Below are 25,884 nucleotides of genomic sequence, written 5' to 3'. Positions count from 1 at the left end.
ATTTTCTGATTGAATGATGATAATGAGTGTCCAGGAGACAGTTTTGACAATAGTCTGGTAAACAGAAAAGTATTGTGTTATTATTCAGTATATCTCATGAATTGAAGGTACTTGTTAACTATAGCTCCCGTTTTCTCTTTGAATTAATGTTTAGCTAGACTTAACCAAATATATGTTCTGGCTACAGTTTTTGTATTAAGCAAAGAATAAATTAAGTTTTTAAATTACAGTAAACCAAGATTAATAGGAAGATCAATAATTTAATTTTCAGGTGTCTTTAAAGATGTCTGTGAAATACGTGTTCTGGAATCTCCTGCAATCTGATTTGTATTTTTAGGCAATTTTAGAGAAGAGAAGAGAAGATCACATAGTGATACCAATTGCTCTCTCCAATAGTAAATTAACATATGGAGATCTGGCTTTGTGAAAGATGGCTGCTTTTGAGGCTGTGAAAGCTAAACTCTGATCGTTTCATATTTACAGAATATATCCTCTTAGGTTTGCAATCAAAACTGTTAGCAAAAGTTGTAGTGTTTATGTTCTTTATATGTAGTGGTGATATCTTCTGCTGCAGATTTCATCTTGGGAGCGGGAGGAGAGAGCTGTCCTACAGGGGAGAGAGGACCCAGGGACAAGGGTCAGCACCATGGGTGCAGTCAGGATTGTTCAAATCACTGGTTTTGGCAAATGGACGCCAGGGTCCTGATAGCAGCTCTGGGGGCTGCAGCCTCTCCCCTGCCCTGCTGACTCTGCACAGTATTTCTAGCTGTAGATGGCATTAATAACCAAAAAAGAAAAAGATTATAATGGTATGTTTGTCCAAGTCCACAATTGCCATGTTTTCATAGACATGCCACTTGATTCTCATAAGCAAGGAAAAGTTGAAGGGTGGGTGGTGAAGGGGTGGCTGACCTGATGGCTGGCTGGTGGAAAGCTTGAGACAACATATAAAAATGTCTGCTCCCGACTTCTGCTCACATCAGTGAAATTTTTAAGAGGTATTCCAAATTAGCTGAGTGTGAAATATGACTCTGAGGTGATTCGAATTTTGTGGACTGCAGCAAAAAATGGCCAATAAAATGGTAATAATACTAAGAAAGAAAGTTACAAAATGATTGTTAAAAGCATAATTCAACCCAAAAAGTAGTTCTTAGAAAACCATAATTGTCTCGTACATGGTTTTCAACTGTAGTATCTCAGAATAACTAACTCCAAATATTTTTAATATACTGAAAGAAATAAATTATCTCAGTGTAACCTTGAATTTTTTTTTTCCCAGATCCACGGCTGTTATTAGGCTAATGGAAAAAAAAAAATGGAAATTTTGTGGTATGCTACGCATTGTTCCAATTTCATTGCCAACCGTTACTAAAAGGAGCCCAACAGAAATCGAAAGAGAGTTTGGCAGCTACTCGGATTTATCTGTGCATTGAATCAGTCATATATATGTTCAATTCTGTTAATTTTCATGTGAAATATTTGGTTTATTTGATTTTTTTAATATAATTACTGTACGTACTTTGTTGTATAGTGAGGAAATGGCATGCCAAGATCCTTCTTTCCTTCATTTCTAGCACAGCAGATCTTGTAGAAAATATAGATAGGCAAGAAATTCTTATAAAATCCTATAGATCCTGCTCGTGGAGATATGGTTGATAAATTTTAAAGGTCCCTTATATACAGAGTGCAGTCACTTGGAATGTGAGAGCTTACCTGCTTTTAGCTCCTATGGGATGTTTAAATTTCAGGGAGTTGGTATGTTGTATGTTTTTTCCTTCACTCACGCTAAACATCCAGGCAGCTCTTCCTCTGTCCTCCAACCATTGCTTCAATTTCTGAAGGTCTGAACACCATTTGATTAGCAAACCCCATTTTAAAAAAAATTATATGCTTTTAGAGTAATTTTGTTAGGTGCATTCAGCAGAAGGAATGGCACCTGAATTGATAGCATTACTGATATTTTTATTGTGTTTTAGAGCTTGGCAAGCCCATGCATATGTCTGTCAGTTGGGCCTACAGACTAGGTTGTTTAAAGAACAGTTACCACAGGAAAAAGCCACACTTCTTTGTAAATATTTAGCTGTATTTTCTACAAATAGCAAACTTTTTATTACAAATAACAAGTATAAATTAAAAGAATCTAATTCTTTCTAGTTTGCCCTTTGCTAATGCAACCAGTTTTGCAGTGGGTGGATCTTTCACACAGCAACAGGAAAGTGAAATATTTTTCTTTGGTTGGTATGATTAGAAAATCAGAAAAAAATTGGTAGGAGCAGGTGTTACACCTGAAAGTATTTTTTAGACTAAGTTGTGGTTTGGTGGTTTTTTTTGTTTGTTTGTTTGTTTTTTGTGAGGGGTGGGGTCAGGACTTCAGATTCTTAATATTTCAAGTTGGCAGCATCCTATTAAATTGCTTTGTGAGAGCTGGGAGCGTGCTGGCTGATGAATGCATACTCTGTAGTGTGTGATACCATGCATATAAAATGTTTTTTTGAGCAAAATAAACAATTGTCTACAGTCTCTGACAGACAATTCTACGTTTCTCTGCAGTCTCATAACTGACAGCTGTGACTAGTCGAGTAAAGTCTACCTGTGCGTTTGCAATGGCTCCTCCCTATTTCACATAATTTAACCCTAAATACCTCTTTAGCAGTGCACACCTGTTACTTGTTTTGTTAGTTTGAATTTTTTTATACTCTTAATCACACAGTAATTTTCTGCTGCCTCAGACCAAATTCATGATTTCTTTTTCGTAATGTAGACATACAGTGTATTTTAAAATATTTAACTGGAAAGCTTAGGCTTTCATAGACCTTCTGCTTATCTTTCTAATATCTCCTATGAAGCTGTTGTTACTTCTTAATTAGAATTCTACCCGTTATTTTCAGTTAGCATAGGGAAGACTTGGGTAGTGTGTGCTGTTTAGTTGTTGCTTTTAAAGAAACAAAATTATGCAATTTATTTTCATCATCCAGTTTTCTTATTTTCTGAATGGAAAAGTGGCACTTACAGCAACACAGGGGCCCTAACATTTTTTAAAGTTTTATTCTCATTTGCAAATCTATTTTGCACCTGCTAAACACATAATTTTATTCAATCCTTGCCACTGATTTTGTGCCTTTTATTTATTTGTGCCGAAATGCATAGGAGGAAAGAGTGGAGATAGCAGAGCCATTATATCTTCATCCAATATGCCAAACTGACTTCTAAAATTTAAAATGGTCTTGTTTTTCTGGGGCATGGTTTTTAACATGATAACATTTCTGCACTTTTAGAGACTCTTCCAGCATCCTTCATTAGTACTAAGTATATTAAAAATAAAATTAATAGAATCTGTACCTCAATGATAGCTATGCAGTTCTGTGCTCATTATTTTTGAAATCTGAACAGAGTCAATATTCAGCTAGAGATGAGATGAGAGGTTGATTAAAATGAAGCCAGTCTTTTTGAAGTGTCCGACATAATATATATGGTCTATTGACAGCTACTTGGGAATTTTGTGTTAATGAAGAAAATTCAGAAGTTAAAAGAGGTGCACGAGGCTGAGTGTGTTCAAGCTGTTGCGCTGTTTCTGCTGGGGCTGACCACCTTCAGCATTCCTGAAAGGAGAAAACTCTTCAAAAAGCTTATGACTAGTAGATTTCAAAACTCTTTGCAAAAGGGAAAAGTGAGCTTATTCCCAACCTACAGCAAGATAACTCATAATCAGGCAAGTTCCCTGCTTTGTAAATGACCTCTTTGCAGAAGCCCATGGAAAAGGTCATTGAGTTAAAGAGAAACCCAGAGTCCATGCTGAAGAGGAACATTGTGCAGAAATGCAGACAAAGTGATGTATTTTCCCCTGTTATCTTTGAGGTAGCTCTGCAATGATATCCTGGGCTAGTGTCAACAGGAAAATGCTGGCAGGAGGCTGGGTCGCTGTTCTATTTTCTTTTTTTTAAATGATGATAGGAAGAAAAGTCTTCATACCACAAATATTAAGTAACTGAGTGAGACAGCTTATTTTCTAGTAAGTTTACAGTGCAATATGTTTTTCCACCAGTGAGATATTAAAGTTTTATCATTTCCATTTGACAACCTCCTCAGCACCCTTGTGTATTAAAATCCAACTCTACTTCCCTAATAAAACTGTTAATTTATGACTATTGTGAACTTCTATAGCATGGATCAATATTGATTTTTCTGAACCTGCTTCTCACTAGACTTGTTAAAATAAACAATCTGATTTTAGAGAAAATCTTTATATTTAAATTGAGCAAGAAGGTGCTTGAGTCTTATTGCTGTATTTTGAGAATTTGAAGACTCCTATGAAGACTTAAACAGACTCAGGATTGCCTAAGGCAAAGCGTAATAGTTTTTATGGTTTTCACTCAAAGAATTCAGCATGAGGAGTAAGAACATTTCATTTATTCCAGTCACTAAGAGAACAATTAACTGTTTGAGCAGCTCACAATTCTTGGCTTCCAAGGGCAGATTATTTAGACCTGTTTTGGTCACCTTGGCACACAGGCCATGTGCATGGAATCAGGCTGCCTCGTGGCACTGCAGAATCTGACACGCTGGCTGCAATTCATCGCCTGTGTGGAAGTGTCTGGGGCTATATGAGGTGTCCTCAGGGTATCCAAGACATCTGTGCAGAACCGGCAAATACCATGCAAGACCAACAGGAGTTCCATGCTCTTCTAGCATGCCAACAGAAGGCCAAACTAAAAAACCTAAACCATCTGAAAGGGCACTAGATGCCTATGTATAGGCAAGTGTATCAATCCCACCAGACAGAGAGCTGGAGGATGAACAGCTCGCTGTTCTTATTGAAACCCTGAGTGGATAGTTAGAGTGTTTTTGAAAATTTTGATTCTACGCTTCCTCCCCTACTCTTCCCATTCCAAACTTTCTAGTCATTAATGATCTGATTTTTTTTTTTTTCCTGATGTGGCATTTTGGCTTGGCAGATGTAAAGATACATGGTTGGTTTGGTCTAGAACACTTATTTTCCTGTTTTTCACATTTGTAAAACTTCCCCAGATTCTGGAATATAGTTTTGTTTATCTATTCATTAAACATGAACCCTGCCCATGATTGTAAATGGAGAGAGTGCCCTGTGTTGTGTGTTTTGAATGTATTAAGTTAAATAAGCAACCTCTGTGAGGCACCTGTTGGATGTAGTCATGATCAGCTGCTCTGAAGCACAAGGTGAAGGCACTGATCAGAAGCAGAAGTTAGATTTATTGAGGAGGAGAGTCACTAAGGGAAATGCAGACATCAGCTGGTGCAGTGCAAGATGCTCTGTTTTATGATATGGTAATGAATAAGCTCGCTCCAAACAGGGTCCCTGTCTTCCCTACAATGATAAGAGAGGGGAAACCTAAATATCCAAGGAAGAGCTGATGACTGTGTCTCCCTAAACAAATGGTTATTTCTGATCAAGACCTACTATTTCAGTGCATTTTCCATAGCAGAATATGCACTCTAATTAGAAACAAGCTGCAATGAAAATGTTTGAAAAGGAAATATTTTATCCCCTCCTTTTATTCCCTCCTCTTTTGGAGAATTTGTTTCTGACCATCATAAAAGAAATTACCCAGCACTTATGATACAGAATTTGGTGTACATATCTGCAAGCAGAATTTGAAATCAGCTGGCTGGCTGGGATAAGGAGCTCACTTGTGAATTCCACGTGAACTGTTGCTTATTAGAGTTTTCCTGAATTCTTGTGTAGCTTTTTCCATGTTAGCTGGTGCCAGAATACAGCTGGAGAAATGTTGATTAATGCAAACTTTATGGATTAATCAGTATGAGAATCAGTACCTGAGAGACTCAGAAATGTGTGCAAACTGTGGTGTTCCAGTGCCCACAAATCTCAGACAGGTATCTCGATTGAAATTGTTGTGTGTTTCTTTCCTCTGAATTGCTAAGTAGTAACTGGGAGATTGTTGCAGAAATAAAAGTGGTTTATTTTTGGTGACAAACAAAGTGGGGAAGGAGGCCATAGGGACTGTTCTAATCTCTTCTCCATGGTTATAGCAAATATATCCTTTTTTTCCTCTCTCTCTCAATCTCCCTCTTTTTTTTTTCCTACCAGAAAAAACAAGTGCTGTATCTTTTGTCCTGTAGTTTCCTGAATTAAGTGTGTCTCCTGTGGACCTCTTGCAAGCAGATTCAATTTAAAAAAAAAAATCTCCTATTAGGAATCACCTTGTTTTCACTTGATTTTGATTTTTAAGTGAAGGCTCTTACGCCAATCAATGCAAAATAAGGAAAATGCTAACATGATATATCTAATAATCTCCAGGTGGAACAGATTTGTCTGAAATTTAGTCTGTTGTCTGTTTTCTGCTGTTCAAGAGCTGTACAAAACAAACATCATAACCCTGCAATTAAGCTATGTTTGCTTTTTTTTTCCTCATTGGAGAAACTTGATGATGCTGGAATGTAGAAAGGGTTTCCTTTGCTTCACCTTCTTTCTTGTACATTTCCCAGCACAGTTGTGCACCCCCTGTTGCCCTTTGCTTCCTATCATCTCTGGAGACTAGATCTGATAAAAAGAATAGCTTAAGCAAAGAAATATTTATGATTGATGATTCCTTTTGCTGCCCTTCTTCAAAACTGAAAGCTTTGGTCTCAGTAGACAGGAGGAATACAATTATCTCCTTAGAAGAAACTTGTAAAGTGTTCGCCCTTTTTCAGCATGGACATTACTTCATATTAGTCTCAGTGGGAAGGAACAGAACAGTAGCTATCCTGCCCCAAGGTAACGAGGACTAGGAAACAGAGACAGTAAAATATCTTTGGTAAATATTCCCTGAGACTCATGAGAGAAAAAAAGCATTTGTACAAAATCATAGTAAACTAAAAATGTAAATGGTTCAAATTCTTTTGGTGAATATTAACTAGAAGGATCTTAACTGTGAAGGTAATTGTATTGAAAGCATAGTAATTGGCATTAGAAACAAATCTTCAGTATTTTCCAGTTCCAACAGTTGTATCTATATTCTTTTACTGTAAAGCTGCCCACGTTCTGACTTCTGAGAACTTGCATTTTCTGTAATTTTAGCCCAGGTTTACCTTTTGTGCACCAAAAAATAAGGTACAAGTAGCTTGTAACCACTATGATTGTTGAGATGATCATACGGGTTAAATATCTCAGTGATTTTTAAACCAATTTTCTTTTCTTAGGTTGTCAGAAGCCTGCCTATTTACATGCCATTCTACTCCACAGGAGCTGGTTTCAATGCATGCCAGGGAGAACTGAAATCCTTGCATTTGGATCATTTAAGGTAAACACAAATTATGCAAGAGATTTGTTAGGATCTTAAAGGAACCATTTCCAAACTAATTTTATTTCAAAGTAACAGTTACTTTGTATTCTCAGAATATCTGTTTTATATTCAGAGATACTCAGCAGAACTGCTTTAAAATGAGATAAAAGAATGCCTTGATGCACTGCAAAGATCTAGAATTGCTGTTTTAAGCACAAAACTCAGCTTGCCCTTTACAGTGGAGCCAGAAACAAAGCTCCATAAAATATGAAATCCTACTGTTAAAAAGAAGTGCACTCTCAGTGTGGTGGGGGTGTGTTGCTTGGCCCTTGTTTTTACTGAAGAGTTGTGTTGTGATCCAAGAGCACGTGGAAGCCATGGGTCCTCTTTGTGCCGCGCATAGTACAAACCTGCAAGAAAAGGCTCAGTCCCTGGATGAAGTGTTCAGGTATGCTAGGCTTTGCATTTGTGCTACTGGGACCTAAAAATCTCTTAAACTCTATGTTCATTTACCTGTGTTATCTGATAATATGCAGAAGACTCATCGAGTGAGCTGTTCATAATCTTTCAGACAAACTTGTGCATTATCCTAGTGGTAGTACCTGCAATACCACTGAAATGCAAATAGCATCTGGGGAACCCTACTTGCTATCTGACTGCCCCATGAATGTTGCTGAGGGCAGATGCTATCTGGATCTTGGATCCTGGTTTGTTTTTGTGTTTTGTCTTCAGACTCTCTCAAAATCTTTTTCTTAAGAGACACACTGAGCATTATATAACATAATCTACTCAAAGTATGGCTGTAAATAGGACTATATATCTTTATCCTGTCCTTGGGAAATTTTTTTGCATGATCTGGGTTCTCTTCATTAAAAAAAAAAAACAAACAACAAACCAACTTTGGTACAAATATCTTTGATAATGATGCTTAATGGTTTTATACTGTATAAGAGAAAAATAATGAGGTTACCTGAGGAACCACAGCATTAACAGCAGAACTACAGCCTTCTGTAGAGTTTGCACTTTCTTTGTATTTATGAGGTGCCTCCGGTGATAATCTTTAAAAATTCATCTTCAGTTCTGTTTTCTTCAGCCACACGTTGCTAGGGGCTGCAAACTAAGGTTTGGGATAATCACTGCTATCCTACACTTCTGTACTGATCAGCCCCTTCAAGTAAGAGAGGTTTTTCATATATAGTGATAAAAAGTCTTGGGGTTGGTACAGTTTTTGATTACTGTTATTACAGCACTTTCATTCTTTTTGTTTTTCCTGGTATAATTTTATGTTTTTTTTACTTCACGTCAAATTTTAGCTTGATAGGACTTAATATGGCTTGCATGTGACACATACTTGTGTTGCTGAGACTTTTCGCATATGGTCAGACTGAGATGAATGCCTGCCTGAAAGAGCTATTCATTCAAATTTCCTGGGAATATACTGCAGGCAGAGTATCAGATCTACCAAAAGTTGAGACACTGGCCAGATTTTGATCTCAATTAAAACATGTGTGTTTGAAACTGATGTCAGTGGCACTTATCTCAGATTTATATCCATGTAATTGAGAACAGTATCTGATCCTCTCCGGCTGGTCTGTCCCCTGAGATTTTCTTTACTATCTCATGCATTACAAAGACTGGCCCTGTTGTCTTTTACATAACCTGTTAGATACATGTCTTTTTTTGATCAAGTTACATATGCCAATTTTGCATCAGTCTTTACTGGCCCACTGTGTTCATTATTGCAATTTATCTTAAAACTTTTTGAATGGGTGGCAGTGATAGCAAATGAGAGAAATATCAGGGTATTTTCATCCAACCCATTCAGATATGAGTACCTATATTCATCACATCACAATTACTTATGGATGGGTTGAATATTTATTGTTGTTACCATTTCCATGTTCAAAAATATACTGAAGAGTAGTCAGAAGCCTTTGCAAAGCAGGGTGGTATGTGAAAGGAGTTCCTTAATACTGAATGCCTTGGATTAACATTTGTTTAGTGTCTGAGGGATAGGCAAACTGTGAGGGCAAGGCTGCTCAGCAGTCCAGTCCTGGCTGCAACAGTCTTTTGCTCTGTGTGCTTTAGTGAATAGTTTAGTCATGATGTGAGAGGTTTTCAAAAGTGGTATAAATGACCACTTTCTGTGATGCTTTTGTAAAGTCCATCTTTGGAGGTGGGGTGGGCTATGCCAGGTCTTGAAAGACGCTGAACCATCTGTTCCTCTTCTGCCAAACATGTTCTGGTATGCCACCATAGGCTTTGATTCATCCACTATGATCTTAAACACTTAAAGTAAGTACCCTAGTTACCTTAAGTTACTGCTAAAATCAGCAGAGGGTGATAACACTTCCAGAATACAACTCGGTTAACTGAAGATGTGAAATGTCTTCTGCACTGGCTGTTTTATCTCCATTTTAAACAGGGAGCCCAGACTGACTTCATTCCCAATCTGAAATGTGTTGAATTGTAGACCTCAAGTCTCAGTGCTTTGCAGTAAAAAGAGGCTAATATGATATTCCTTTCTCACACACAAAGTGAAGCAAATACTTTAAAAGATGTGGAGGCACACATGTATCTGAGATTGATAGGGCTATTTTCTTCAATTTTAAATCAGTGCTAGAAGTAGGTACTTTCTAACTGTAAAGGATTTTGTAAAGATTAATGCTTTTAAAATATTTGAAGATGTAAAACGCTGAATAAAAGATACTTTCTATTATGTTATTTTTGTTGCCTTTGTTTTGTGGAAAAAAAAAAGAATTTGCTAACCTGTGGACGAGGTGAAATAATACAAGAGAGGTGTGCAGTACAGTGACTGTGCTTTGTGGTGAAGGAAATGCCTAATGGTTCAGTGCTCCTAGGTGTACATGAGTCACGCTTCTGTTCTTCTCATTTTGAAGTGAAATGCTCTGGAAATTGAGTATATGAACAATGCTAGATAGTCAGGGAGATACTGGTAGAATAAAGTAAGTTGCTTGAAATTAATTATTTGGGAAGAGCTTCGCAAAGCAGAACTACAAAGGAGGTAAAATTTTCAGCTGGCTCATTAAAATGTGAGCACGTTATATTCATCAGTGAATTAGTGATTAATATCCCATTTTATCTTCATGTAAAGTACAATATCTGAAAACTAATGTACGCCTATCTCCAAGGTACGTAGCCTTCAAGTGGTTCATCTGTGAAGGTGTAGTTTGGTTACTCATTTATTATGAATTTCATCTGGTTTTTTACTTGGAACATTGATTTCACTGTTTTGAGCTGCCTGGTATTCTGAAAGTTGTGTTTTCCAGCTAAACTTAGATTTGAATCCCACAGATTTGCCTTCTCTATTTGATGCTTCTTCCTCAAATGGATTTCTACAGAATAATTTTCAGTTCTCAGTTATTTGTTCCTTCTCTCACTTTTCTAGATCTCTGAGTCCAAGGCTAAAAGTATAAGTGTGCATGGGTAAAATCTCTAATAGCATTGGAGTGCTTGAATGTTTGGATATGCTCCTAGTGTGTTGTCTTAAAGAGAACTGAGTCACCTGGCTCCCTTCGTGATTTCAGGCACTGAATATCAGAACAAAAACAAACAAACAAAACACCCGTTACCCCACTGTCCTCATGATATAGGCACCAAATTCCATTTTAAAAAGTGATTTGGCCTCAAAGTCATTGGTGTTTGTTGTACTCCAAAAGCCTACATAACTTCCACAGTTCTATGTGTATTAAATGGATATATGTTATACATAGTACATACATTTTTTTGTGGAGGCTTTCCTCTGGAAGGAGACTGAAGTATGTTGGCAGAGATGGAGCTGTGGTGTGCTCCCATGGGAATCTTGGTATGGACATTAAAGAAAACAGGTCCATGGGGTTCACTGAGTGTGTTTATCCCACACTATGGAAACTCAACAGTCACTGTGCGCTGGACACTGAATAAATTTGTCTCTGTAAAACCCAGGGTGTTTCTAGGCATTAAGCAAAACCCACAGGGTTAAGTAACTAGAGAGGGAGTTCTCAACATTGGAGTTTTGAATTTGAACACTTTGAATTTTGCCTTTGCTCCAGACCTTTTTGTACCTCAACCTGTACTGGGGTACTAGGGCAAGCAGAAGAGATCAGCTCTGCCATATTTGTAACTTGCACCAGGAAAGGTGTTGCAAGTCGAGGTACCAAGCAGTTTGGGTGTGCAAGTAGTCAGTGCTGCTGAAGGCATTACCTCAGGAAGTGTGGCAGTAGAGATGCTGTGATGCAAGGGGTCATGCCGGTATGTTGTGCTGTGTTCAACTCTGTCTTCAGAACGCTACAGTCCATTTGCTATATATAGTGCCCTTTGTGGTAAATTGTGCAGTGCAGTGTGGAGCAGTTATCTTCAAAAGAAATCATTTTGCTCTGAGTCAAAGTCAAATTTCAGTGTTAGTGGCTACAGAGGAAATGGTGTGTTCAATCAAACCTCCCTGTCCCCCCATTTCCATACCGACAATGATTCATTGTGTACCCAGATTCTCTCTCTTTCTTAATTAAGAAGCAATGAATTGAAAACTGACATCGGCTTTTCAGAATACTGCAAGGGCTACATCCCCTTGGGTTTCCATCCCTCCTGCAGCTGAACACTTCAGCCTTCAAAAATTTGTTTTGGCTTCTGAAGAAGGGATGTGATATCATTTTACAGTAGTGAGTGTTTCTTCCCACTTGTGGCAATGTGGAAATCACCACAGGGACCAAGACTGTTCAAGCGTTCAGCAAGAAAAGCTATATCCCGTTCATAAATCTCTAAGTCAAATCTGAAATAAAAGTCATGCAGCAAACCAGAAAATGAATTTTATTTTAAATCGAAACAGGGATCAGCAGATATAGCCTGGGATTTGGAAATGATTAAGTGCAAGATTCAGTTAAGAAGTTTCACCTCTCAAGAAAATATAAAGCAAACATTCTTATTCCTGACCTATAGAACTTTACTGTGTTCAGAATAATAAAATGACTGATCCAATCATATATTGATGCAGAAGATCTTGGAGCATTTTTACTGAGACATGAGTCAATAATAGATTTTGTGGTTTGGGCTTTTCTTTTCTAGTTAAATCATGTTTTAGCTTCAGCTCTTCTCCCCCTGAATTCTAAGTCCTGCTGGTAGCTGTTGAAATGGGCTAAAGGCTGTGTTTCATCTTATTTTTGCTTACATTAATGGGAATCTTAGTGTAAATTGAGATTGCAATCCTGAAGGTCCAAGCATGCTCACTTTATTTCTTGTCCTTTAGAGTCATGTTCAGTGATGAAATTGAGATTCAGAAAGAAATGTATTGAGTAAAGTATGTAAATCCAATGTCCTAAGTGGATAAAATTAGAAAACTAAATTAATGGTGTATCTAATTGATTCAGTGTGTGCTTGCAGTTTTCAGCTTTGAATCCTAGAAAGATTTTCAAAGCCTGCTTAATCCTGTCTTCTAGGGACTCCTCCCTGCACCAACTATTAACCAGACTTTCCCTTCATTTGTCTTGTCTCTCTATGGTTGTTTTTGGGGTTTGGACAATGCTTTCCTCTACTGCAGCTAAGATGACTTCTTATAGATCTTAATTCTCTCTTATTCTCTCTTCTGATTTAAAAGCCACACTGCTGGTAATGTTGCTGTATCTTGACTAATGGTACAGGTAACTGTCATACTTGGTTTCTGTTTCTCTTACTTACTTTGTTGGACTAAGGAAACAACGGATATTATGATTTAGCATAGCCTGTGCAGTGTGTTGACATCGTAAGAAAGGTATTCAGAGCTCTAACATAAACCCCTAAAATAACCCTATACTTACTGTGCATAAATTATGTATCAGCATAAATTCCAATGGGAAATTTGAATCTGGAAAAGTACATGACGGAGAGGGACTTTTGCCATTTCCAGGAGGGGATGCTCATACTTTTGATGTGAAACGTTGCTTTTACTCCATAGAAGAATTTGGTAGATTGGAGCACTCCTCTCAGTCTGCTGCCAAAGATGGGAATACAAGACTTGACTATTAATCCCAGTCTTCAGCTGTCACTGGGGCTGTTGTCTGGCTAGCCCCTTCTCAGAAACAAAATGATAATGAGTTGAGGTTAGATTTGTAGACACAGACACACAGACTGCATGGGGAAGCTTTTCCCATGGGGAGAAAGTTATTTGGGAGTGCTGTCAACGTCAGGCATTTTGATCTTTGGGAATAGGAGACAAGAGTCCTTCCTGCATAGGATTTCTATGCTTTTCTAAAATTTCTCCATGGTCTCTCTTCTGCCTTTACTTTTCCTCTTGTGATGAATTCCCGTGACTGGAAACTACATTTTGTCACTTGCTGTGCCCAACTGAAGGGAAGTAGGGGAGAGTTTTTAGCTCCTATTTCACCTAGATGCTTGGTGGGCAAAATTCTTGCTTTGGCATTTTCCTGTGAATTGGAGCAAGAGATACTACTTTTGATCTGATATAATTTCCATCAAGCTTTGTCAGATTTAAGACAGAAGCACTAGAGCAGTATCTCTGACTCTGAAGAAAACCTGTTCACATCAGAGCTCTCCCTGAGTTCATGATACCTAGATTGGCAGATCTCTCAAAACTGGCTTTAATCCATCACCAGTCTTCCTGAAATTCACTTGTGTGTTATTTACCTTTCATTGGCCTATTATAAGTGCATCTCCACTGAAAAATGGTACCAGAAAATAATGATTTCAGTCTACTGAAACCTCAACCTGACATCATGGTAATGTAGCAGAGTGGAAACTGCTGCTAGTATTTGTGAGATCTAATGCTTTGTCTAGCTGTGTTGAAATAATTTACTTAAAACATCAATGCTTGTTTTTTTCCAAAATAAAGAGCTAATGTAAAGTAGTATCATAGATGAAAAAGGAAACCAGAGGTACTTATTTTAGCATAATCTGAAAAGTAATAATACCAAAACATGCTGCTGCATCAATTCTGTAGTTAAGAGACTTAAGCATCTGGAAATGAAGATGTGCTAGCGCTAAGCTTTTTTAATAGAATTGGGATCCTAGAGCTGGGAGGACGTAAAAAATATGCTTAGCTTAGCTTCATGATGAATGAAGCATTTATTATTAATTAATGCTTGGGAAGATAATGGTGTAATAATGGCTTGCAAAGATCAAAGAGCATAAATCTTCCAGGTTTCGAGTCACATAAAATTTATACACACACTGAACTTTATCTGGAGAAGTAATGCCATGAAACTTGGTACTGAGCTTGGGTAGGGAATTCTGAAAGTAATTCTGGAGATAATATTTCAAAATGAACTACTGTTTGGATTAAAAAGAAGTATGACTATTATATTAACCTTTGTTTGCAATACCCTTCATCAAATTATTACTTTTGCTGCAGGCTGTTTCTGCTTTCATCTATAACCAGACACCTCAGGAAGAACTCTGCTGAAATTGGATTGAGCAACCTGGTCTGAAAGCAACTTTGACTCTGCACTCCGACTGGCAGGTTGGACTACAGGGCCTCCTGAAATCCCTTCCAACCTGAATTATTCTATGGTTCTGTGTTATACTGATGAGAGACCCGAACAGTGCCCAAGTAACAGGGGACGTATTTGAAATTTCAGGTACACTGGAAATGCAGGCAGCTGCCACAATACAGACAGCAGTATAATTGTACCTTTTAGCATTAACTGACTTGGTTTAAAATCTCCTGCTTTTTCTAAGAAAGCAAAAGAGGAGAAACAGATGAGAGTGAGTTGGGAAGGGAAAAATATGTTGGTGAGATGCTTTAATCCATTGAATTATGTGGTCCTGAAAATGTAGTAACAAAAGTTTGGGGACTTTATTTTAGGAGGAATTAGGTACTAGCAGGTGTTTTGTAAGGCGCAAGGTTACAGTGGCCTGGGGAATGGCAGCAGGGCAGTCAGCAGCGAGAAGGTCTGGGGTGTTGAGTCAGTGTTTCTGCACACTGCAGCCTACATAGGGCTGCCGAAATGTGTTCTTGCACCTAGGAGTTAGGCTACTCTCTCTAGCATGGAGGTAAGTTTCAGCTGTAGTTTCACCTCTCATCCTTTTTTTTCCCTCTTTCTTTCCTCTTGGCTGGTATTGATGCCATTGCCTTTTAAAAGGTAATTCCCATATTTTCTTTGCTCAGCCTGGCTGACTCAATCCCCGGTCGGTAGTCATCAGCACCTGTGTTTTGTGCACTGAACTGAATGACCTTTTCTACCTACTCAGGACAAATCTTTTTTTTTTTTCAGCAGAGACAGGCACTTTCTTCATCAACAGTGAACATGTCAATTTAAAGCTAAGTGGGAAAACTGAACTCTGGCATACCAGTTCCAGCAGGCAGCCTTAATTTATATGCCAGCAAGTCGCATGGATTTACAACACACTTTTATTCAGAACAGAAATGAATAGTTGCCATAGTTACTACACAAGATACTATACAAAACTGGGAAATAAAGAGCATTATCATTAAAGGACACATTTGCCAATGAATAAGAACAGCCCTTTCCTTTTGGTAATGTTTTAACCAATACAGTGGTGACATTGTGCCAGTTGCTATTATATGCAATGCTAAATCTGACAGAATATTGAACACTTTATGGATGACTACATAAACATATAGCTAGTGCATTTCCAACTATGCCTCAGATGTAGCCCTGGAATCATTCTAGAAACAGTCATATGGAAAGAAACTGGTGCCTTTACTCTTTTTCCTACAAGAAAATGTTTTCTTTCCATGGGGAAAAATATATCTGTTTCACATTACTTATTTTTAAAGGATGAACAAGAAAGGTTTTCAAAATTCTGGTAGACATATTTTGGCTTTTTAACCTCTCTTGATACTCCACATAAATGGCTTGACTTTGCAGAGAGTTGCACTGCTGCTGAAATCAGTGAATCCTGAATATACCAAAACTTTGGCAATCTAGTTAAAGCAATTGGCATGCTTCTGGTAGCTTGTATTCGTAGGAATCAGATACCTATACATGGCCACCTATGCCAGCACGGCTTCTTGCCACAGAGCACAAGTGACCTGGATTTGGGTGGGTAAGACTCATTGGAGAGTTTACTGCAGTGTTTTCAAGACTGGGGAGTTCACTGGAGGAAATGGAAGATGTTGACAAAGCTGCTTAGAGGTTTAGGAATACAGGAAATTTCATAGACTACAGAGAAGAGGAAGTATGCTGCCAAAGTCTGTCCGAATGTATAGCTAGCTTTGAGAAAGGTCAGGCTAAATAAACAAAATTTAATATTGCTTAACTCCTTCCTTTCTTGGATCTTATCTTTACATTCCAGAGAGCTCCCCTCTGTTAGGAAATGGCAGGATCAAGTTCACCTTTATGTATTTATTTAAGATAAATAAGTAACTGGCCAGTGGTTTTTCCTACTTTGAAATGACTGTCCTTTTTCAGAGAAGTCAGGTCTTTCTCTAGAATTTAGTTATATAGATATCCTTGATAAGGTTGTCAAAGGCCAATATCTCTTTGAGGGACATCATTATAAAACAGAGGTCAAGGTCTAGATTAGAATAGAAATACTGAAGCATATTAGCATATCAAGAAAAACAAAGTAGGGTGTAGAAGTGTACGCTTTGGGTCAACATGATAGCACAGAACAATAGCGACTGGTTGCCTTGAAAACTCTAAATCTAATTAATGATGATGGATATATATTTCATCTGGAAACACTAGAGACATGTCCAACAATCAGTGAATAAGCTACGTACTTATCAAAATTCTGTAAGATGGATGAAAATGTATGAATAGGTTTCTTCCTTAAAAATCTAGAAGCCATTTCAAAATAATGCTCAAAACAAATTCACATCAAATGTTGAAAACATGAACTCTCCAAAAGAAAGTCAGTAGCAGTAGGTTTTATTTCCTATAGAAATATTATTGAAGCTGCTTCATTATTTAAAAAGATGTGTAGGCGATTTGTGACACATAATTATGCTATTAGATATGATCTTAGTTACAGTAGAAGAAAATAAACCTAGCAAAATCAGAGGATTATTGTCAAGACTCACTCAGAACTTTATATTCCGTGGATGTTTCTTTGTAGTGTAAGTATTTATATTTATACTCCAAAATCTTTATTTTCTATGACAATTAATGTAATAAACATTTTCCTCATAGTGCTAAAAATAGTTTGCACAAAACCCCCTCAATTGTCAAAGCATGAATTGCATTTATAAGATATTTGAAGCACTTTTGGTGCATGCCAAGCATGCATGAACTGCTAATCACAAACAAATTTCCATCCTGAGTATGTTTCATAGCTTTATTTGTAAGTACTATATATATTCCCGGAGCAAATGTGAGGATCTAGGATGTGCATGCTCATCTTTTAGTAAAATGTGCAGGTGATATCTGAAGCTCTTTGGGCCAGTCCAGTGGAAATACTAAAGTAACAAAAGATTATATTATTGAATAAAGCCTAGTAGAATAGACCACGTTTAACCATTCTTCTTTGACCTTCTTGTCAAATCTGATTAATTCTATTTTGAAAGTTGCATGCAAGTGTTCCTGTGACCCACTGGGTTTGAGGTGGTGTCTTTCCTTACTGCATTTTACTGCTTCTCTATGGGTTCTACTGTAGCATCCCAAAAGAAAGATCAGGAATCACAGTGGGCTCTACAGATGTAACAGCATAAAGATTATGGCAGCTCCAAAGAAATGCCATCTTCATCTCTGAAGACTTTGCCAGCAAAAAGATAAGTAGCATCAGGATCTTCCAAGTATTGTAAGCAAATATTCTTAAATTATTCCTTTTATGTATATATAACTTCTGATTCACAGAAATTAGGTAGAGAAACTGCAGACCCAGCTTTCTTAGCTCCTCCTCCCCTCTGTGAACCTACCTAGAATAATCTGCACGGTGGCAAGTTCTTCTCCCATGACTGGATAGGAGGAAAGACTGGACAGAGTGTCCTGGTTTCAGCTGGGATAGAGTTAATTGTCTTCCTAATAGCTGGTGCAGTGCTATGTTTTGAGTTCAGTATGTGAAGAATGTTGATAACACACTGATGTTTTCAGTTGTTTCTCAGTAGTGTTCAGACTATAGTCAAGGATTTTTCAGCTTCTCATGCCCAGCCAGCGAGAAAGCTGGAGGGGCACAAGAAGTTGGCACAGGACACAGCCAGGGCAGCTGACCCAGACTGGCCAACGGTGTATTCCATACCATGGGATGTCCCATCTAGTTTAGGAATTGGGAAGGGGGGGTGGGGAATCGCCGCTGGGGGACTGGCTGGGTGTCGGTCGGCGGGTGGTGAGCGATTGCCCTGCGCATCATTTGTACATTCCAATCCTTTTATTACTACTGTTGTCTTTTTATTAGTGTTATCATTATTAGTTTCTTCTTTTCTGTTCTATTAAACCGTTCTTATCTCAGCCCAGGAGTTTTACTTCTTTTTCCCGATTTTCTCCCCCATCCCACTGGATGGGGGGGAGTGAGTGAGCGGCTGCATGGTGCTTAGTTGCTGGCTGGGGTTAAACTACAACACAGAGATATGAAAATGTTTCTGTAGGCAGAAACAAAGAAAAAGCTTAGGGATGCTACTTCTGGTGATTATCTGAGATGATGACAATGACTACAAAGAGGATGCATTTCTCATTCTACAGGACCGGTCAGGAAAATGATTTCAAATAGTATGGTTTATTACAGACCCTTACATTTATTATCATTATGATCACTGGCAAGGACTCCGTAAATGGTTGTGCCTGACAGCCGTGAAATAGGATAAATAAGACTAAAATAAATACAAATATAAATAAGATAAATAGGAAAAAGTAAATATAATAAACTCTGGCAGTTTAAATATAAAATATTATTCAGCAAGCCAAAGAGGACTGAGAAAAAACTAGCTAAATGAACAAAACTAGAACAAGATAGTTTTCCCAGCATATTTGGAAAAGAAGCCTACCAGAGGGCCTGTACCAAGACAGCCAGATTATAAAAGGAGCACTCAGAGAGCATGAGGTCATTTCAGGGAAGCTAAATGAATTTTATGCATTGATGTTGATTGTGGAAGAATGAAGAGTTTCACACCCTGTAGGGCTCTAACAAAGGAGGAGAGGGCTCAGCATATCTGTTTGAAAATCCACTGACTGCAGGAGAAGCTGTGGTACAATTAGGTGGAAGGAACCCCCACAAAATCATCAGGACTGGGTAATAGTCACGTACAAGTTCAAAGACAGATTAAGTGTGAAGTAGCTGCTTTATTGACGTTAGTATGCACCCTTTGGAACAGCTCTGGTATCCAGAGACAGGAGAATGGCAACTCTAACATCTAAAAAAAGAAAGTTTTGGTGGGAGCAATGTGGGGAAGTGCAGGTTGGCCATTATGACTCCTGTACTGGGCAGATGAGCAGAGGCTCTGGTGAAGGGCAGAGTTCGACAGACTGTGGGGTGGCAGAGTTCAGCACAGCTCTCTTGGCAGGGGTTGTGCCTTTGTAAGGCTTCTTGGAGTCCTTTCAAGGCAACAGCAAGCATATCGATGAGATGATGGATAATCAAGACTGCTAAAACAGTGTATTGAAGTTTCCAAAAGGCAAACCCTCTCCAAGGGCTTTTAAGGCATTGATGCGGCAAGAGGAAAGATCCTAGCGTGGATCCAAGTTGGGAGGCAGGGTTGATCTGCTCAAGGGTAGGAAGGCTCTACAGAGGGATCTGGACAGGCTGGATCCATGGGCTGAGGCCAACTGTATGATGTTCAACAAGGCCAAGTGCCGGGTCCTGCACTCGGGTCACAGCAAACCCATGCAGCGCTACAGGCTTGGGGAAGAGTGGCTGGAAAGCTGCCCAGCAGAGAAAGACCTGGGGGTGCTGGTCGACAGCCGGCTGAATGTGAGCCAGCAGTGTGCCCAGGTGGCCAAGAAGGCCAACGGCATCCTGGCCTGTATCAGAAATAGTGTGGCCAGCAGGAGCAGGGAGGTGATTGTTGCCCTGTACTGGGCACTGGTGAGGCCGCACCTCGAGTGCTGTGTTCAGTTTTGGGCCCCTCACTACAGGAAAGTCATTGAGGTGCTGGAGCGTGTCCAGAGAAGGGCAACCAAGTTGGTGAGGGGCCTGGAGCACAAGTCTGATGAGGAGTGGCTGAAGGAGCTGGGAACTGTTGTTTAGCCTGGAGAAAAGGAGGCTGAGGGGAGACCTTATTGCTCTCTACAACTACCTGAAGGGGGCTCGTAGTGAGGTGGGTGCTGGTCTCTTCTGTCAGGTGGCTGGTGATAGGATGAGAGGAAATGGCCTCAAGTTGCAGCAGGGGAGTTTTAGGTTGGATATTAGGAAAAATTTCTTTACTGAGAGGATTGTCAGACATTGGAACAGGCTGCCCAGGGAAGTGGTTGAGTTACCATCCCTGGAGGTATTCAAAAAGTGCTTAGACAAGGCACTTCAGAATATGATTTAGTAGGCATGGTTGATCATTGGACTCAATGATGGATCCTGAAGGTCTTTTCCAACCTAAATGATTCTATGATTAATAGTTGGCTGAAACATAAACAGGTGAAAGTCTTGGTTAGAGACAGTGAGAAAGTATGCAGTTGATACTGTGTTATTCAAGGTAGTAAGGGGGGCAGTGGCAGGCAGCGTAGACTCATAGAAGGACTTTACTGGACCCAGGTAACAATGAAATAGTAGGTAAATTTAATATAGGTAAATGTAAAGTGACCCACTAGAAAAAACAGTCTGAGCTTTGCATCAACATGATGGGCTCTGAACCAGCCATCTCTTAGTGTTTTCCATTGTGATTATCTCAGGTTTTGGCAGATTTAAGTGGGATCCATACACTTTTGTAATGGAGAACGGAAAGTAAATCACTTTCTATATGCACGTTTCAGGAGAAAGAGATGCTTTTCTCAAAGTCAGTCCACAGTCATTTCTGAATGAGAGAGGAAGGGCTTGAATTGTACTGTAACCTGTTCCATTAACTGAGTAGCACAGCAGTTTCCATTTTTAGATCACTTCACAGTGTGCAGCAAGGGAGCAATTTCATTGCCTTCCCAATACAATCTGGGCTTGACTGTGTATATGGGCTTTTTAATTAGTCCCCCCCCCCTCCCCCCACCGCACACATATTTACACAGGGATATTTATTCAAGAAAATGCATTTTTAGGCACATATCCAAGTTTTATGAGTAAAATAGCGTTCAATGTGAAAGAAAGCAGAACCATTTCGAATTAATATATCACCCAGACAGGGAAAGAAAACAATATGATGTGAAAAAACAAATGATTGAATATTCATGAAGATAAAACCTATTTAAACCAAAGTTGTTACAGGCAGACATTTATAAGCAATCCACAGGTTGAAATTTGTGCACTGTATATATTTGGTAAACAACTGGAAGTTGTAAACAATGAAGTAAAAGTCAGTCAATTAGCAGACAATTTAACAGTAGTGAAAATTATAACATTTAGCAGCTTTTTTTTTCTTCTGAAATTGTCTGTGCTGCTTTAATATATCATGGGGCTAGAATATCATCTGCACCTGAGCCTTGTTTAATGAATATGGGATCTGGTTCTGGAATCCAAATTTCTGATGCCCTTGGGAGTTAATGGTGTTCACAGGTAGGTAGCTGTATCACTGATTATTATAGCACAGAATAGTCCTGCCTCATGGCTGATACTAGGGGCTGGGGATACGCATGACTCATTTGGAGAAAGTCCAGCACAGCAAACACCTCAGGTGAGTTCCTTGCTTGGCACTGCAGTTATATCTGAGTGATTTTTTTTGCTTATCCAGCAAATCATTAAGAAATCCTGTCTGTTTTCTACAGCAAAACAACATGACACAGCAAGAAAACCAATACATAGAAGCTGTGATTGTCCAAGCTCACGTAGCAGAATCAATACTAGAACAGAAATTGTCTGCTTAATTTGCAAAGTATAATCTGTCTAGCTCTTAGCTTCTTGTAAACAGCTTATGCTTTGTCATATGGCTTAGAAGCTTGCACAGTTGGTCATCATCCCTCACTTTTCCAGCATATTAACTATCTATGTGCCTGTGGCATCGATATGTTAGAATACTACCTACAAAATAGTGGCAAATTTATAATGGGGATAATAATGGTAATACCAGAAAATGGTGGCATTAGGAAGCTGGATATAATGGCAGTAAAGGGCAGATACTCACAGAAATTGGACATTCTTCTTATTCTGAATTCTTTGAATGGAAACATAACTATAATTTCATGTCACCTTAGGCTTGCTTGGAAAAGTTAAAATGTTTAAGAGAAGGCTGTAAATAATATAGGTGCACTAGCCACATGTTGCTCTAAGCTGTCCTTACAAATTTAATGAAATCCACTCAGTCAGGGAACAGAGGCAATGCAATGTAACTGCTCCTGTAGCCAGGAGCCCGAAATAAGGGAAGGTGAATGCTTAGAATAGTTAACTGCTTAAGCCCAAGCATAATGGAAAAAAATGGTTGTTGAATTTAAAAAATATATGAGGGTATAAGGTTTTTTGAAACAATATTTTGAAAACACAAAAGGCAAATTTGTCAAATCATGCATTATCTGAAGACATATTACATCCAGCTCTTTACCCAAGCATGTAATATTGTTGCAAAGTGGTTGGATAGTATTATGATCATTAGCTGGCAAGCCACTATAGCCACCTAACTGTGAAGTTCCTTATATAAAGAGCATAGTGTACCCAAAATATGCAAAAGTAAATTTCTACATATAATGTTTTCAGTTATGATAGTATTTTCCCAAACTAGTCACTAGATAAGATTCTCTTTGATCCTGAGGACTATAACTGTAGATGCCAAACTAATATAACAATAATTATTGCAATCTTGCACCATTTTCAGAGCTCAGAAGGAACAGCTCCCAGCTGTTTCAAACACAGAGCATCTTGGAGTCAACAGCTGACAAAACGAAGTAGTAAACTTATTGCCTGCACCTGAAATTCATTACTTTTCCTTAATAAGGTATTTCTTCTTATGACTATTTCCATCTTTAAGAAGAGCAGTGAATTCCCTAAAGGCAAAAAATGCTCTGTATTAATGTGTAGAAACTCTGTATTTTATCAGTCTAAGTAACAGAAGGATCCTCAGGCTCATTGGATCTTGAGATTGCCTTAGGAAGGAGGAACAAATGGATTTGGTGCAGATGTTTCAAAACAGATAAAAAGGTGGGTTTATATCAGCAGAAGGTTAAAAACCATACTGACATTCCAGAGTGTGCACTTGCTGCTCAATGGATGTATGTTGATATACTGAGGAAAACTGTAGAACACCAAATGCACTTAAAAAGTACATTTTATTGTAGTTTTTTTAAAGATATAACTCACACTAAAATAAAAACCAGCATCTCGGTAAATTTCATAGAATTTTTACTGTACCTTCATCTATGTGAGTGAACTGTCAAATAAGTGTTCTTTGTCTAGCTGTAGACCTGTATTTACATCTGAGATTTTTTTATTTTTGTGTTGTGTAATTCTAAAGAAATTCCTTGATGAGGGATGTGCAATTTCCTGATGATATTTCCTCTCTTCCTTTGTCAACGTCTTAATTGCTGACTGTTTGTTGAGATGTTCTGCTTTCTAAGGGTCATCAGATGTTTCCTTTCTTTTGCACTGAGGAGAAGTCTTGATTAAAGACATAAAAATAACTTCTATTTTAGGAATTACTGTCCTTAGGAATAATCAGTATTAATACAAATAATTCCATTTAATGAAACCTGTAATAGACAATAGCAAGCACTGGTGAATTTTTTTAAATACCTGTTTTTATTCTTTTGAAGTACATGAAAGTTTTTGTACATCATATAAATGGCCCATTCTTCAGTATTTTGCTTTTACTTTTTTGCTAGTGTCTCTTCTCAGTTAGAGTTATGTTAGCTATCTACTTTGATAACAACCTTATCTTGACATGTAGAGTTTCTTATTCGCACAGATAAAATATGCCAGCAGTGGGCCATTTTCTTCAAGAAGTTTGGACAAATGCTTTCAGGTTGTGCCCATCTTTGAAAGCTGTTTTCGTCATTCATTTTGGGGGCTTTTTTCTACAGCAAGACACCCATTGCTTCTTGTCTTTGTCTCCCTTCTACTTCTTTCATGTTTCCATAGTAAGAGTCCACTTTGCATTCAAATGTATTTTCTCTTACAGCTGAGTAAGGAGAGACACAAGGAAATGCTTGTTTTCTGCGTTTCAAACTCTAAATGTTTACTGTATGCAAAAAAATATAGGAAGTTGGCCTTTATAACTGGGAAGCCTGATGTCACAGTGTATCTGAAAACTTCAGTGAAAGTTTGAAAGGCTTTATAAAAGCTTTACTAGGACTTTTAAATTTAGGATAACTTTTATGCCTGTATAGCTAACAGATGTGTGTAGAATCCTGTGTATGTGATGATTTGGAGGTCAGAGTATGTCTGCTTCACATAACACTGCACTGATGCTGTACATCTCCAAAGGTTAGAAATCTTAAAGCTTTGACAAACCCAATGCATACTTGCAGTTTGCAGGTTGTGCCAATGGTGTCTCATTGATGATGTTTTGACATGAAATACCCCATCTGTAAATTCCATCTTCATTACAGATAGTATCTAAAGAAAGGGGCTTTAAGCACTGACCCTAGTAACATATCAGGGTAGAACCTGAGTCATGCTATGAAGGAAAATGCAGTGACCAGGAGTCACGTCTAAGAGGCTCAGCAATGGAAAGTCTTTACAAAGATTCTTGCTTGGCTTATTCTTCAGCTGGGTTTTTATTTTATGGCAAAAGTCAGTTAATCTGATTTCAGTATATGTGGTACCATTCTGAAGGTCAAAATATGGCAAAGTTGCCATCAAGCTGACATAGCTGGTCCCTGGAAAGTGCAGGTGGAAAAAATCCAATGGATGGCTTCTGTACCCCTCTCGCTTGCTGGTGTGGGAAGCTTTCGGATACCTTGGAAATTTACATCTACTTGGTGAAATGAATGCAAAATTTTCTCCTTGGTTACCAAACAGCTTCAAACTCAGTAAGTTTAACTTAACGGTTTATTGCTCTTACATTTAGGTGGACCAGTAAATCCATCAATATAAAGATACTAGAGTCTGCATTCTTCAAAGGCCTTCTCTTTTGTCTCAGTTAAAATGCGGTCAATATAGTCTCAATTTCACTAGCTCATATGCAAGTTATCAGCCAATTGTGGGCATAACTATTCACCACTGTGCTCTACTAGAATAATTGTTTTCATGATTTCTCAGCTTTAAACCTTTAAAATTCATACTGAAGTTTCATAGCAAGCCATCCTTTACACAGGCAATCAAAAAAATTAAAGGCTTCACTGAGACTAAACCCTAAACAGCTTCCTTTGCGGCTATGGTCAGTAAGATAGAAAAATGTCAGTGATATTTTGGAAACTCAAAGCTACAGGCACCCGCTACTACCAAACCTGCAAGTGTGACTTATGCACATGGATTTGACTGGTGTGCAGGTTAACAAAATAGTTCACTTCACTACTGATGATCATGAGCATAGATATGGAAGAATACAGATTTCAACTGTATGCATAATTAAAATTCTTAATTCATCATCAAGGCACTATTCTCACTCCCTTCACTGAGGAATTGTTCCCCAGGTATTACTGATCCTTGGTTCAGGCTTTGACTGCTTTGCACTGCTCTGTTGCTCTAGTATCCAGTGAGCAAGGGGCTGCCTTTGCATAGGATTACATTCCCAGGA

Source organism: Haliaeetus leucocephalus, unplaced genomic scaffold (assembly GCF_000737465.1).
Source record: "Haliaeetus leucocephalus isolate CR32 unplaced genomic scaffold, Haliaeetus_leucocephalus-4.0 Scaffold140, whole genome shotgun sequence".
NCBI classification, from domain to species: Eukaryota; Metazoa; Chordata; class Aves; order Accipitriformes; family Accipitridae; genus Haliaeetus; species Haliaeetus leucocephalus.
Note: the sequence above shows the minus strand (reverse complement) of the source record.